Source organism: Serinus canaria, chromosome W (genome assembly GCF_022539315.1).
Source record: "Serinus canaria isolate serCan28SL12 chromosome W, serCan2020, whole genome shotgun sequence".
Classification (NCBI taxonomy): domain Eukaryota; kingdom Metazoa; phylum Chordata; class Aves; order Passeriformes; family Fringillidae; genus Serinus; species Serinus canaria.
Window position 1 is genome coordinate 6,364,398 of NC_066342.1, and position 11,335 is coordinate 6,375,732.

Consider the following 11,335-nt stretch of genomic DNA (forward strand, 5'->3'; position numbering starts at 1 on the left):
TTCTGTCCCTTAAGCCAGCGGTGTGGTACAACTACAGATGCTAGGCATTTATTTTGGCTGTGTTGTCCAACCCCGGATGTTCTTAGGACAGTTTTTTTTTTTATCCCTCAATCTAGCTGTGTGGTCCAACCCCGGATGCTGTTGGGCAAAATTTTCACCCCTCAATCTAGCTGTGTGGTCCAAGCCTGGATGCTCTTGGGTATATCCTCATATATCCTCACTCCGGCAGAATTCTGCTCAACCCTGCTCTTGGATGCTATTGGAATTTAAATCCCTCAATCCCGCAGGTTTTTAGGGGCCCCTCCTGTTTCGTTTCCTAGTGGATTGGGCTAGGAAACCTTGCTCCCTACTTCCGAGGGGTCCAACCCCTCCCTGAGACCCAGTCCCAGTTACCCCGGGGGATTCTTTCACTCCTCTTATCACTCGCTTCGTCTCTTTACTGGCCGCTTTTCTCGCGAAAAGTCGGAAACGCAGCATGGGAGACTCTGCACTCACTTGGCAGGTCTGGGACAACCAGCCCGCCTCTCATTCACACACATTCATCTCCCCCACTGCCCCCCGAGAAATACTTACCAATCCCTTTTCCTTCCCGGGTTCTTCGTGCGCACTACTGTCTTAGGGGGGCAATTACCGCGGTTTTAGGGAGCCTTTTTCCCTTCTCTTTGTTTTATTGCCTCCTTTTGTCCACCGATCATATCCTGTCCAGGGGAAACAGAGCGAGGCTGCCAAATCGGGCAGGGCGCGCCTCCCCACTCTGACTCTCCTAAAGCACCACCAGCGAGGTGTGTTAATAATCCTCTGCTACCAATTGTCAAAAACACCAATCACTTGTTTTATAAATTTTTAAATATTTAATAGTAATAAAATAGTTATAAAAATAGTAATACAATTAGAGTAATAATAATTTAGACGATTTGAATTCAGACAATACGTGACAATAAAAACAAAGAGTTACGGACATCCGGGTACCTTTTTCCGGGCAGCACAAGCCCTAAAAGAGACACCCGTTAACTAAGGATTAACCCTTAAAAACAACAGCCTGTTGCATATTCATACACTTCATGCATGATGCATAAATTCCATTCAAACACAGGATTCGGCCTGGTCATCGTCAACTTCTTCCTCCTAATCCTAACACAGCGCCTTCGAGGCAGGAAGAAGTTTGTTTCTTCTGATAAGGGAGCAATAAATTCTTTTTCTCTGAAAGATTTAGGTGTCCTGTGGCTGCTATCTCGCTGCAAATCCTTTCTTTAAAAAAAGTATCCTACATAGCATAGTTTCTATTTTAACAATTGTTATAACCTAAAACTATATTTAACACACTACTGAAGAGAATTAATACAGCATTACTTTCTAACACAACACATATAATATTCATTTCAATATTTGTGAAAAGCCAATCATAAAATACGCATTTTTCACACTTTTTATTATACATAAGCATTTAGTCATTTTGTTGCAATATCTCTTAGCTTTACCACAACTTCCTCTATTTTATTCTAAGCATCAGTTGTCTTGCTACCTCATTTCTTTTACTCTGTTATACTTTTTCTATTTCAATGCTTTATTTGGCTATTTGGTCAGAAAATTTCAAAACTGTTCTTTGTAGTTATCCCAGAGAATGCATCTACTTTTGACACAGCAGATATAAGTATTTGCTGATTCCATTGCCAGTTGACATGAATCACAAAAACACTTTTCACAGTGAGCAGTCCTTTCTCACAATTTGAATCCTCGTAAACCAGGATAAGAACCTTCTCTCCATGCCCGTAGGAGATTTCAAAAGAGAGGTGCACCCTGCCAATTTCGGCAGCTCATTCGAGTTCTCCTGTGACCACCGGTGAGTGCAGTTTTCCTCCCTGGGGACAGCAGAGGACTAAATAACGAAAAAGAAAAGGGGGAAGAAAAAACAGACAAAAAACGTGAATATTTGGATGCGTGTGAGAGTCCGAGAGTGTGCTTGGAGTGTGTGTAAGAGTTGCGGGACTTGGGGTACTCAAGAACATCTCGGGGTGCCAGGTCGAGAGCCACTGGATTTGGGGCGGGGGGGTGGTTCACTGCGCTGGTATGGACGGCAGCGTCTCGGAGGCGGCCTCAGGAGGCCACGTGGGTGCTAGCTGCGGTAGCGCCGAGGTCCCTACGCGGCTCAAACTCGGCAGAGCGGGGCCAAGGGAGCCCACGTGGGGGAAGTTTTTCGGCGTCTCGGCGCAGCTCGGTTTCGGTGTGAGCCCAAGCGCGGGAGGGCCGGGAGCGGCGGCGGCGCCGAGGTCTTGGTGCGGCCCGGGTCGGCGGAGTGGGGTCGCAGGAGCCCGCGTGGGGGAGGTTCATAGGGAGCGGCAGCGGCCCTGGGGGGGGCGGGGCGGGGAAGGGGCGCGGTGCGGCCCGGGTCGGCAGAGAAGGGCCGTCGGAGCCCAAGGGAGGGAGGTCTTTCGGCGGTTGCCCATGGGTGCCGAAAAGCACCGGGGTGCGAGACCCCGGCTGGAAAAAGAGTAGAAGGGCAGACCCAGTCGCGCGGGGGTTTCTAGACTGCAGATGGAGTGGTTTTTTATTTGTTCCAGCCTGCCAGGGGGAAAGCAAGGGGTTTTTTTCCTCTTCTTTCTCTCTTTTTACTTTTTGTTTTTCTCTTTCTGAGTCGGGGGCGGGCCGGGCCGGTCGCGGACCGGCTTCCCTAGGACACCCGCCGGCGCAAGGCTGTGGGACCAAAACAAAGAGCCGAGGAGGAGAGGAACGGCAGGGACCAATCCGGTTATACGGAGGTCCCTGGATCGCAGGCGAGTTTTTACTTTTCGGAAGAGAGGTAAAATGTTGGGGGATTTTTTCTTTTCTTCTTCTCCTTCTCTCTTTTTTCTCTTTCATTTTCTTTTTTTCTTCTCTCTCTACTTTCCTTCTTGTCCTGGGCTGACTATATGATGCTTTGTCCTGGTTTAGGGCAAAATTGGGAGAGAATCCCCAAAAAGGGGGCCCCTCCAGAAAGCAAACCCCCACGGCGCCTCCCCCCAACTGGTTCGGGAAGAATTCCTCGGAGAGAGGTGGAAAGAACCTGTTTATTTAACAGGCACAGAATCCCCCAGCACACAAAAGGAACGATACCGGATTACACCACTCTTCCACTGCTCTGAAAAATTTGATAAATTCAGAAAGTCTCTCCTGGGGTGGTTGCTCTGTTATCAGTCCCTCCGGTGCTGGGGCAGCTGCTGCAGCCTCAAGGTGCAAACTCTCGGTGTTTCCCAGATCCCAGTCCGGAGCAGGTTCGGGTAGATCCAAAAAAGAAAGCAGAAACAGTCCAGGAAGAAATTTGGACTGTTTAGCTAAACTAACTAATGAGAAGAAGCAGAAAGCAAGAGCAAGCAGAAGCAAGAGCAAAGCGAAAAGCAGGGCAAAAAGCAAAAACAGCACTATGTATTGTCCTGTTGTCTGTATGTCCCGCTGGCTGTGGGGGAGTGGCTGATATGAGGCCCAAAACAAAACTTTCACTCTGCAAAGCCAGTCTTGAAGGCACAGAACATAATATCCAGCATAAATAACACACATGAATGAGGATACAAGCATCCTAACGTCACCCTAGGACATGCTTTTATACCCAATCATCTGTTCTGTTTATGCTGAATAATAAGTTTTGCACCTTTAAGACTTGTTCCAGAGAGTGAAAGGGGGGAGAGAAGAAGCGCGCAGTTTGTTTTCAGACACTGCACTCACTCCTCCAGATTCCTGCTCCTGGACTGTCTCTGTCCCCCTGAGAGCCTCTCAGGAACCCCCGGTCAGGCCCGAGTCAGCAGACACCGGGGGGAGCGACCCTGACACTGCCGACTGCTGGGAGACACTCTCTCGTGCCCTGAGGGTGCTGAGGGCAGCTAGGCCAGTTGCCTTTGCAGCAGAGGGGACACCAGAGACATCGGTGGAAGAAAAGGGCTGACTCTTAGCAGGGGTTAATCCAAGGTTTTATTCAGGAGCTCTGGGGAGCTCCTACACCTCAGGGGGCCTCCTGCTGAGAGCCCCGGGAGTTGTGCCAAGGTTACATATAAAGGGAGGTGGAAACCAAAAGTAGATAACATTTTACTAACCAATAAATGACCCTAAGGGATGGGTACTGCGGGATAGACACTTAGGACAGCGTATAGGGCAAGTCTCGGCGGGCTGACCCCTGGCCGCTGGCTAATCGCTCAATGTCTTGGACCAAAGCTTCTAGATGAAGGGGATGGGATGCTGGGTGATTGACAGAGAGCCAGGGTGGGGATTAGGGGATAATCTCATCAAAGAAGAGGAATTACATAGGTAAAGGGAAGGAGGTACAATTTGGGGTAAGCTATTTGGGAAAACTATGGGGATACATAAAACAAAACTACTTCAAAGTATTACAAAGTATAAAAACACACTACAACACTGGACTGTGTTGTCTGCAGATAGACAGACAGCGGGAGAGAGCTCTCCTTTGTTTTAGTTACTTTTAGCTAGCTGAGGCAAAGAAGTTCCCTAGACTGTAGGAGGTTTTTTTCCCCTTTTCTTTGGACCTGTTTAAACCTGCTCAAGACTGAACACCCAGAAGAGCACCGGCAGCTCACACCTGTGGCCCACCGGGCCAGGCCTGGGCCATGACACTTCCAGCTCCAGAAGGACTGATAAGAGACTGAGTGAGCTGAGCTGCAACCCAAGAAGAGGACTTTTCTGAGTTTGTCATCTCTTTTGGAGCAGCAAGAGGTTTTATTGTTTAACATTGTTTAGATTTTGTTGTTTCATAAACAGTTTTTCCACTTTTCTCCAAAGAGGTATTTTTCCCCAAACCAGTTGAGACAGGGGCCAATTTAATCTGCTTTTTCTATTGTAAACCCTCTGGGGGTTCTCTTGCAAATTTGCCCTGAACCAAGACACTTCTCTAGCCTCCTTTCTTGTTTCTATTTCCCTCTCCCTTCTTAGAGAGGTGGGCCCTGCTGGGAGATTGTATGATTGGCTGGTTGGGAGAGGCAGGCTCTGTCGGGAGGGACTGTGGTTGTAGAGGCAGGCTCTGTGAGGGGAAGACCTGTGATCTGCCGGTCAGGATGGGACTATGGGTGAGTAGCAAATCCCCAAAGGAAGAGGCAGAAATTGAAGAGGAACCAATGGGCATACCCCCAGATAGTCCACTAGGAAGGAAATTAGCCCGGTGGAAATATGACCCCAAAACTAGAGATAAGGACACGAGCAAAATTATTCAGTACTGCATGGTAGAATGGACTAGAAGGGAAATTAGGAGTGATCATGTATACTGGCCAAGATATGGATCAGATGAAGGATGGATATGACAGGGATTCAACATGTATGTAAGAAAGCATTTAATCAGGAAGAGAGTGACTATGCTACCTGCTGGGAAGTGGAGATTTTACCCTCGAGGGCGAGCGTGTTAAAGGTGTCAGAAAATAAATAATGGGAATCATTAGAACACTTGACCCCTGCACCTCCAGTAGCCTAAACGGCATGTCCCCTACCCTCTGATTGGTCTAGCCAAAACACCAGAAACAGTGACACAATGGGAGGAAAGCAGATCAGGGGATGGGAACCAAGCCACAGGATTATATCCCATGAGGGAAGTACCCCTCATGGTGTGCAGGGAGGAATTGAATTTGTAACCGTACCTCTCAGTTCCTCTGATGTGAGAATGTTCAAAAAGGAATTTAAAGGATTATTAGAGGACCCCATTGGACTGGCAGAACAATTAGACCAATTTCAAGGCCCCAATATTTATACATGTGTGGTATTCACATGCCCTCTGAACAGAGAGAAACTGTGAGACAAGCAGAGAAGAAGGAAAACACAATTCTTATCTCGCTTGCTGTGCCTGTGTTGTGCTAAAGTAGAATGCAATATGGAGATTGTTTACCCAAAGTGAGGATGTTTTGTTCCCTTGGCCTATCAGGGCCAAGAAGTGCATGTGTGTGGGACTGTCACGGGACAGTCACGAGACAATCAGAGATGAGTGCAGTTCTGTGCAGTTGTGAGCAAGAGTGAGTGCTTGGCAGATTCAGTTTAGATACAATGTACACAGTATAGTATAATAAAGTAATTCATTAGCTTTCTGATGATGAAGTCAGGTGCATCATTCTCTCTCCCTCGCCAATGTCAGAGTTGCTGTTGATTTACAATATACGTGGGAAGAAATGCAATCAATAATGGCCATGTCATTTACACCAGAGGAAAGACAGATGATCGGGGCGGCTGGGATACAGATATGGGCAAGACAACAAATACAAGAACTTCCTGGGGATCTGAAAATGCCCACAGCGTGCCCTAGTTGTATCCACAACAGCACTGGGGGAAGGCAAAACATGGAGGAGTATAGAACATTAATTATAAGGGATATTAAAGAACTGGCCCCACGGGGCCAAAATGTTCACAAAGCATTTGATGAACAACAAAAGAGAGCAGAAACCCCAAAAGAGTGGCTAGAAAGAATGAGGAAAAATATGAGGCAATATTCAGGTATCAACCCTGAAACAACAGCCGGACAGATCTTACTAAAAACATGTTTTGTCACCCATGTGTGGCTAGACATACGGAGAAAATTGGAGAAATTAGACAATTGGCAAGAAAGGGAATTGGAAGATCTCTTAAGCACAGAAAGTATATGTCAGGAGAGATGAAGAGAAAGCAAAGGAAAAAGCCAAAGTAATGTTAACTGCCGTTGGAGAAGGACAAATTTGTTTTTATTGTAAGGAAAATGGACATTTCAAAAGGAATTGCCCTCAAGGGGAAGAGGACCTGAGGATTTTTAAGAACGAGCAAAGAGGGGAGATAGAAGACTATATATGTCAAGGGCTCTACCTCCTGAGGACAAAATATCATCAGTAACCCTTAATAAAATAAGTCCTCAAGAAGAAGAATGGGAATTTAAAAAAAAATCAACCAAAAAAAAAAAGAACAAACAACTTCTGTTTATAGGATTAAAAGGGGATATGTCGCTGTTGAGTAAGAAAGCGGCACAGACTCCAAGAAGGCTGGTTTGCACAACAGCTGCTTTAATGCAAAAAACTCTTCTCTTTTTATAGATAGTTCCAATACATTCCACTTGACTGGCTAATTAACAAAAACACCTTTCTCACAAACAATCCTTGAGAAGAACAGAAAAACAGAGAATAGGAAAACACCACCTGCAGGTTGTTTATAATAACAAGTTATCATTGTTTCTCTACAAGTCCCTAGAAGTCTCACAAGTCCGCTGTAAGAAAACTTATCTCGCTTTCTCGCTCTCTGACCAGGCTGTCACATCCACAGGGATATGGGAAGAGTCAAAATACCATGCAGGTAGCGGGTGCAAAAGGGGAAGGGTTTAAAGCTTTATAGAAAGACCAGCTTTCAACCCCTCAATGGGGAGGTCCCTTTCAGGTACTGTCAACCACTGAATTGGCTGTGCAACTCTCAAGCAGAGACTGAGAGATAACCAAAAAGTTTGAAGAAAAAAAAAATGAAATCAAGCTCCCACCAGCCAGCTTAAGGACTGTTTTATTCTTTAGCTGGGGAATTTGAACCATACCTGCCACTGATGTAATTGTCTTGTGAAGCAGCAAGCTGTCGGGGGGAGGCTTGTCCTCCCCTTTCGCCCGGCAAGCAACCAGCACACTGCTTGCAGCAGAAGCACTCTCGGGTCACACCCGAGACAGCACCTAGGAATACAGCCCCACGCTATTGTGAAGGCAGCTTCCTGCATCGGACGGGGCTCGCAGCAACAGCCAACAGAAAAAGAGAGCTGACTCCAGCCAAGGGTACAATCAGGCTTTAATGGCTCTAATAAATTTTCCCGGTTGGAGCCCCGACCCCAGAAATGCAGCAGCTTTTAAGGGGGCAGGGGAAACAGGGGAGGAAACCACCTCTGGATGAATGGGAAACCAGAGGGGAGTGGGACGCAGGGGATTGACATTAGGAACAGACCAACGGGAATACATTGAGGGAGGGGTCCTGGTCCCTGATCCAATCACTCGACGCTCCAGCTAGAAGTTTGTAGAGGGAAGGGAGGGAGTGCCAAGTGACAGGCAGGGCACCAAGGAGGGATCAAAGAAAGGATTCATAAGGCTGGGGCGGGGGGGGGGGAGCAGGGATGACAGGCAGTGGGGAGGAGGGCAGAATGAACCAGGCTTGAACCATTGCAACTAAGGGGGGGAAACAGAACAATCCAACATACAAACTGAGAGGGGAACAGAACAACTTAACACAACACAACAGTCTTGCTCGCAAGCATCTGTTGAGGGGACGTACACAGAGAACCTTAAGAGGTGCTGGGGTGGTATGCTTGGAAAGACAAGAAGTAGAGGGCAAGACTGGGTTGATCCCTGTGTTCATCACTGAGAAGATTCTACAGCCCTGCTGCAGGCAACAATCCCGTAGGCATGGTAAGGTGGGGGCAAAAAGGCCATACCAGACCTCTATCATTCCTCAGCTATCTTTTCCATTCAACACCCAATACTGGTGTAATTAACAACAAGGACTGGAGGGCAAGACCGAATTGGCCTCTCTACTCGCCACTAAGATATGCCTGCTATGGGTAGCAACCCCATAGACATGGTAGATGGGAGTAAAAAGCTATACCGGACTGCTAAGAATCCTTTTTCTCTGCTTCAACCAATTAATCAATGTGGGCCTTAAGAGAACCTGAGATTGTCACTGTTCCCTCTGTCCTTACCCACATCCAGGGATGCTACCATGACTCATTCAAATTTTTTATTTCTGAGAAGTGAGAGTAAATAATCAGAATTGAAGAAACGGGTTAATTGTTCAAGCCGAATGACTTATAAAAAGAAAAAAAGGGGGGTTTGTTACCGATGAGTAAATGTTTGGCTCTCACAATTAAGGGGTGAACATTATATCTCTGTTAAAAAGGAGTTTTATAAATGTATAATTATGTTATTACAATGTGCTCCCCCCCAGTATGTGTTATCATGGGATGGTCTTGGTAATCCGGGCATTTGGAAAGGTGGGTTGTTACTATGGCAGCTCCTGACCTCCAATCAGAATGCAAGAAAGTGACCTCTACCTCTACCACTGGACAGCAAGGAAGGAGTTGACAGACAAGGCTCTAGGAGGGGCTAGAGAAATAAAAGGCAAAGCATTCATCTTGAAGAGGAGCCAGACACGTGGTAGGCAGTTATGAGGGAGGCTCCCAGGCCTGTTTTTCCTTATTTAGTCTATCTGTTGTATTTTTGTTGAGGTTTAATAAACCTTTTAAAAAATTTTAAGTGAGCAGTCATTTCTCACAGTGGGATACTACAGTTAAGGAGTGTCAAAAACTATTTGCCTGGAAATTAGTAAAAAGGAAGGGACAAGAATATAGAGGGCAAGCTTAGGTTGGCCACTGTACTCGCCACTGAGAAGATCATATACACCTGCTATGGGTTGCAAATTCATAAGGCAGGGGAGGTGGGGATATAACCCATGCCGGACCTCTGTTATTTCTTTTTCTATCACTCATTTGTTGTCTTTTCCCTTTCGGGATACTGGTAAAATCGTGCCACAAATGCTACCAAAAGCATTACATGGAAAGAAACCAAAGTTCCTCTTTTATTACACATACCCATGTCAACAGTCACTGTCATAACCCATCCAAACTAAGTACCTGTAGGCAAAATGGGAAAAAATATTGGATTGCAAGAAACCTAGGAAAAAGTGGTAATAGACTGGGAATTGAATGTCCAAAAGAAGAGAGATGGATTTGTTTCACATTTGACCTCAGGGATATAGTCCAAGGTTCGGTAAAAGAACAATTGGTAAAGAAAAAGGTAAAACCAGCACAACAATCTAACTCTGTATTAGCCCCAAGTTATATGCTGAATCATATTATAAGACTCCAAGCAGTTATAGAGATGATAACAAACAAAGGTGCTCAGGCATTGGAATTAATATCAAGTCACCAAAAGCTGAACAAAAACTGTAGTGCATCAGAATAGGTTTGCTTTAGATTATTTATTGGCTAAAGAAGGGGGTGTTTGTGGAAAGTTTAATATATCAGATTGTTGAAAATAGATGACAACAGGGATGTCATCCTGGAAAAAGCAAAAGCTATCAAAAAAATAACCCAGGTACTGGTCCAAGAGTGGGAACCAATGTTAAAAACCTAGCTGGTGGGGTAATGTATTGGAGATAGATTGGTGGAAGAAATTAGGCTTCTTCCTTTTATGTGTTACAACTATTTTGATATTTCTTCCTTGTTTAATCCCCTGTTTTATTCGACTAATTACCAGCATAGTTCACAGAATGCAAGTGGACAAGAAATATTGTTCAAGCCAAATGATTTATAAAGAATAAGAGGGAGGATTGTTATAGATACATATTATAATATTGGCTTTTCTCAAATATTACAATGGATTTTATATGTCTGATGTTAAAATAACTTTGTTATAAAGATATAGTTTTTATTTCTGTTGTTAATTAAGCTTAGTGAAATAGCTGATATAAGTATGCTTGTGTTAAAATACCTGCTTGGATGGGATAACATCCAATGAACATAGGATGAGGACGCCTGCTACAGATATGCCAACTATCAGCACTTACCGTCTGAAGACAGCGTGGACCAAGGCCCAAAAACTGGAGGTGATAAAAAAGGACTAAAACCACAACCAAGGAATATACATGCTCTAAAAAGGTGGACCCAAGAAGATATGCTTAACAGTTCTTGGAACATGCAAACTAGCTTGGGGGAAAAGTTTACTACTCAAAAGGGTCTATGAATATGCAACAGGCTGACGTAAGAGAAAAGGTATTTAAGGGGTATCCCCGAAGATAAGTGTGCTCTTGGCTGAATGCCAAGCACCCCCCCCCCCCCCCCCCCGGCTGTTTTTAACCCTTTGCTTTAGTTCTGTCTCCTACTGTTTTTATTACACTTTTTAAATTTTACCAGGAAAGTGAACCTTGTTTTTCACAATGAGACAATGGTACTCATTTCTGAAACAATGTCTTAGACACCTGGGCCAAAGACCATGGTATTGAGTGGGTGTATCACATTCCCTATTATGCACTAGCCTCTGTAAAGATCAAATGATGTAATGGACTGTGGATGACTAAGTGGGATACACATTTAGCGAAGGGCACCTGGTTAGTCAACACCAAAGGATTTGCCAATCAGGCTGGCCTTGCCCAATCAAAACTTTTATGTATTGTGAAAAATGGAGTTCACTCCTTAGAATATTTTAAAGTTTAATAATATGATAAAAGAAGGACAATATTTCCAGCACTGGGGTGCTGTTGATGAATGGCCAAAGAGCACCCAAAAAGCTTAAAATCGTGTTCTCTATATAGGTTACGTTGCTGGGGTTACATGCATATTCATTACCTTATACATTATTTAAACATTCCCAAGAGCTTTTGATGTTGCAGGGAC

The 11,335-nt window shown here is 45.1% G+C and overlaps 1 long non-coding RNA gene across 1 annotated transcript; it reads left to right on the forward strand.

Annotated features, from left to right (window-relative positions):
• Positions 1–764: 764 nt before the first annotated feature.
• On the forward strand, positions 765–10,780 carry LOC127060998 (uncharacterized). The gene is made up of 3 exons (XR_007780366.1): positions 765–2,221; positions 2,633–2,797; positions 10,467–10,780. It is a non-coding gene; the product is annotated as an uncharacterized LOC127060998 (long non-coding RNA).
• The last annotated feature ends 555 nt before the right edge of the window (positions 10,781–11,335 follow it).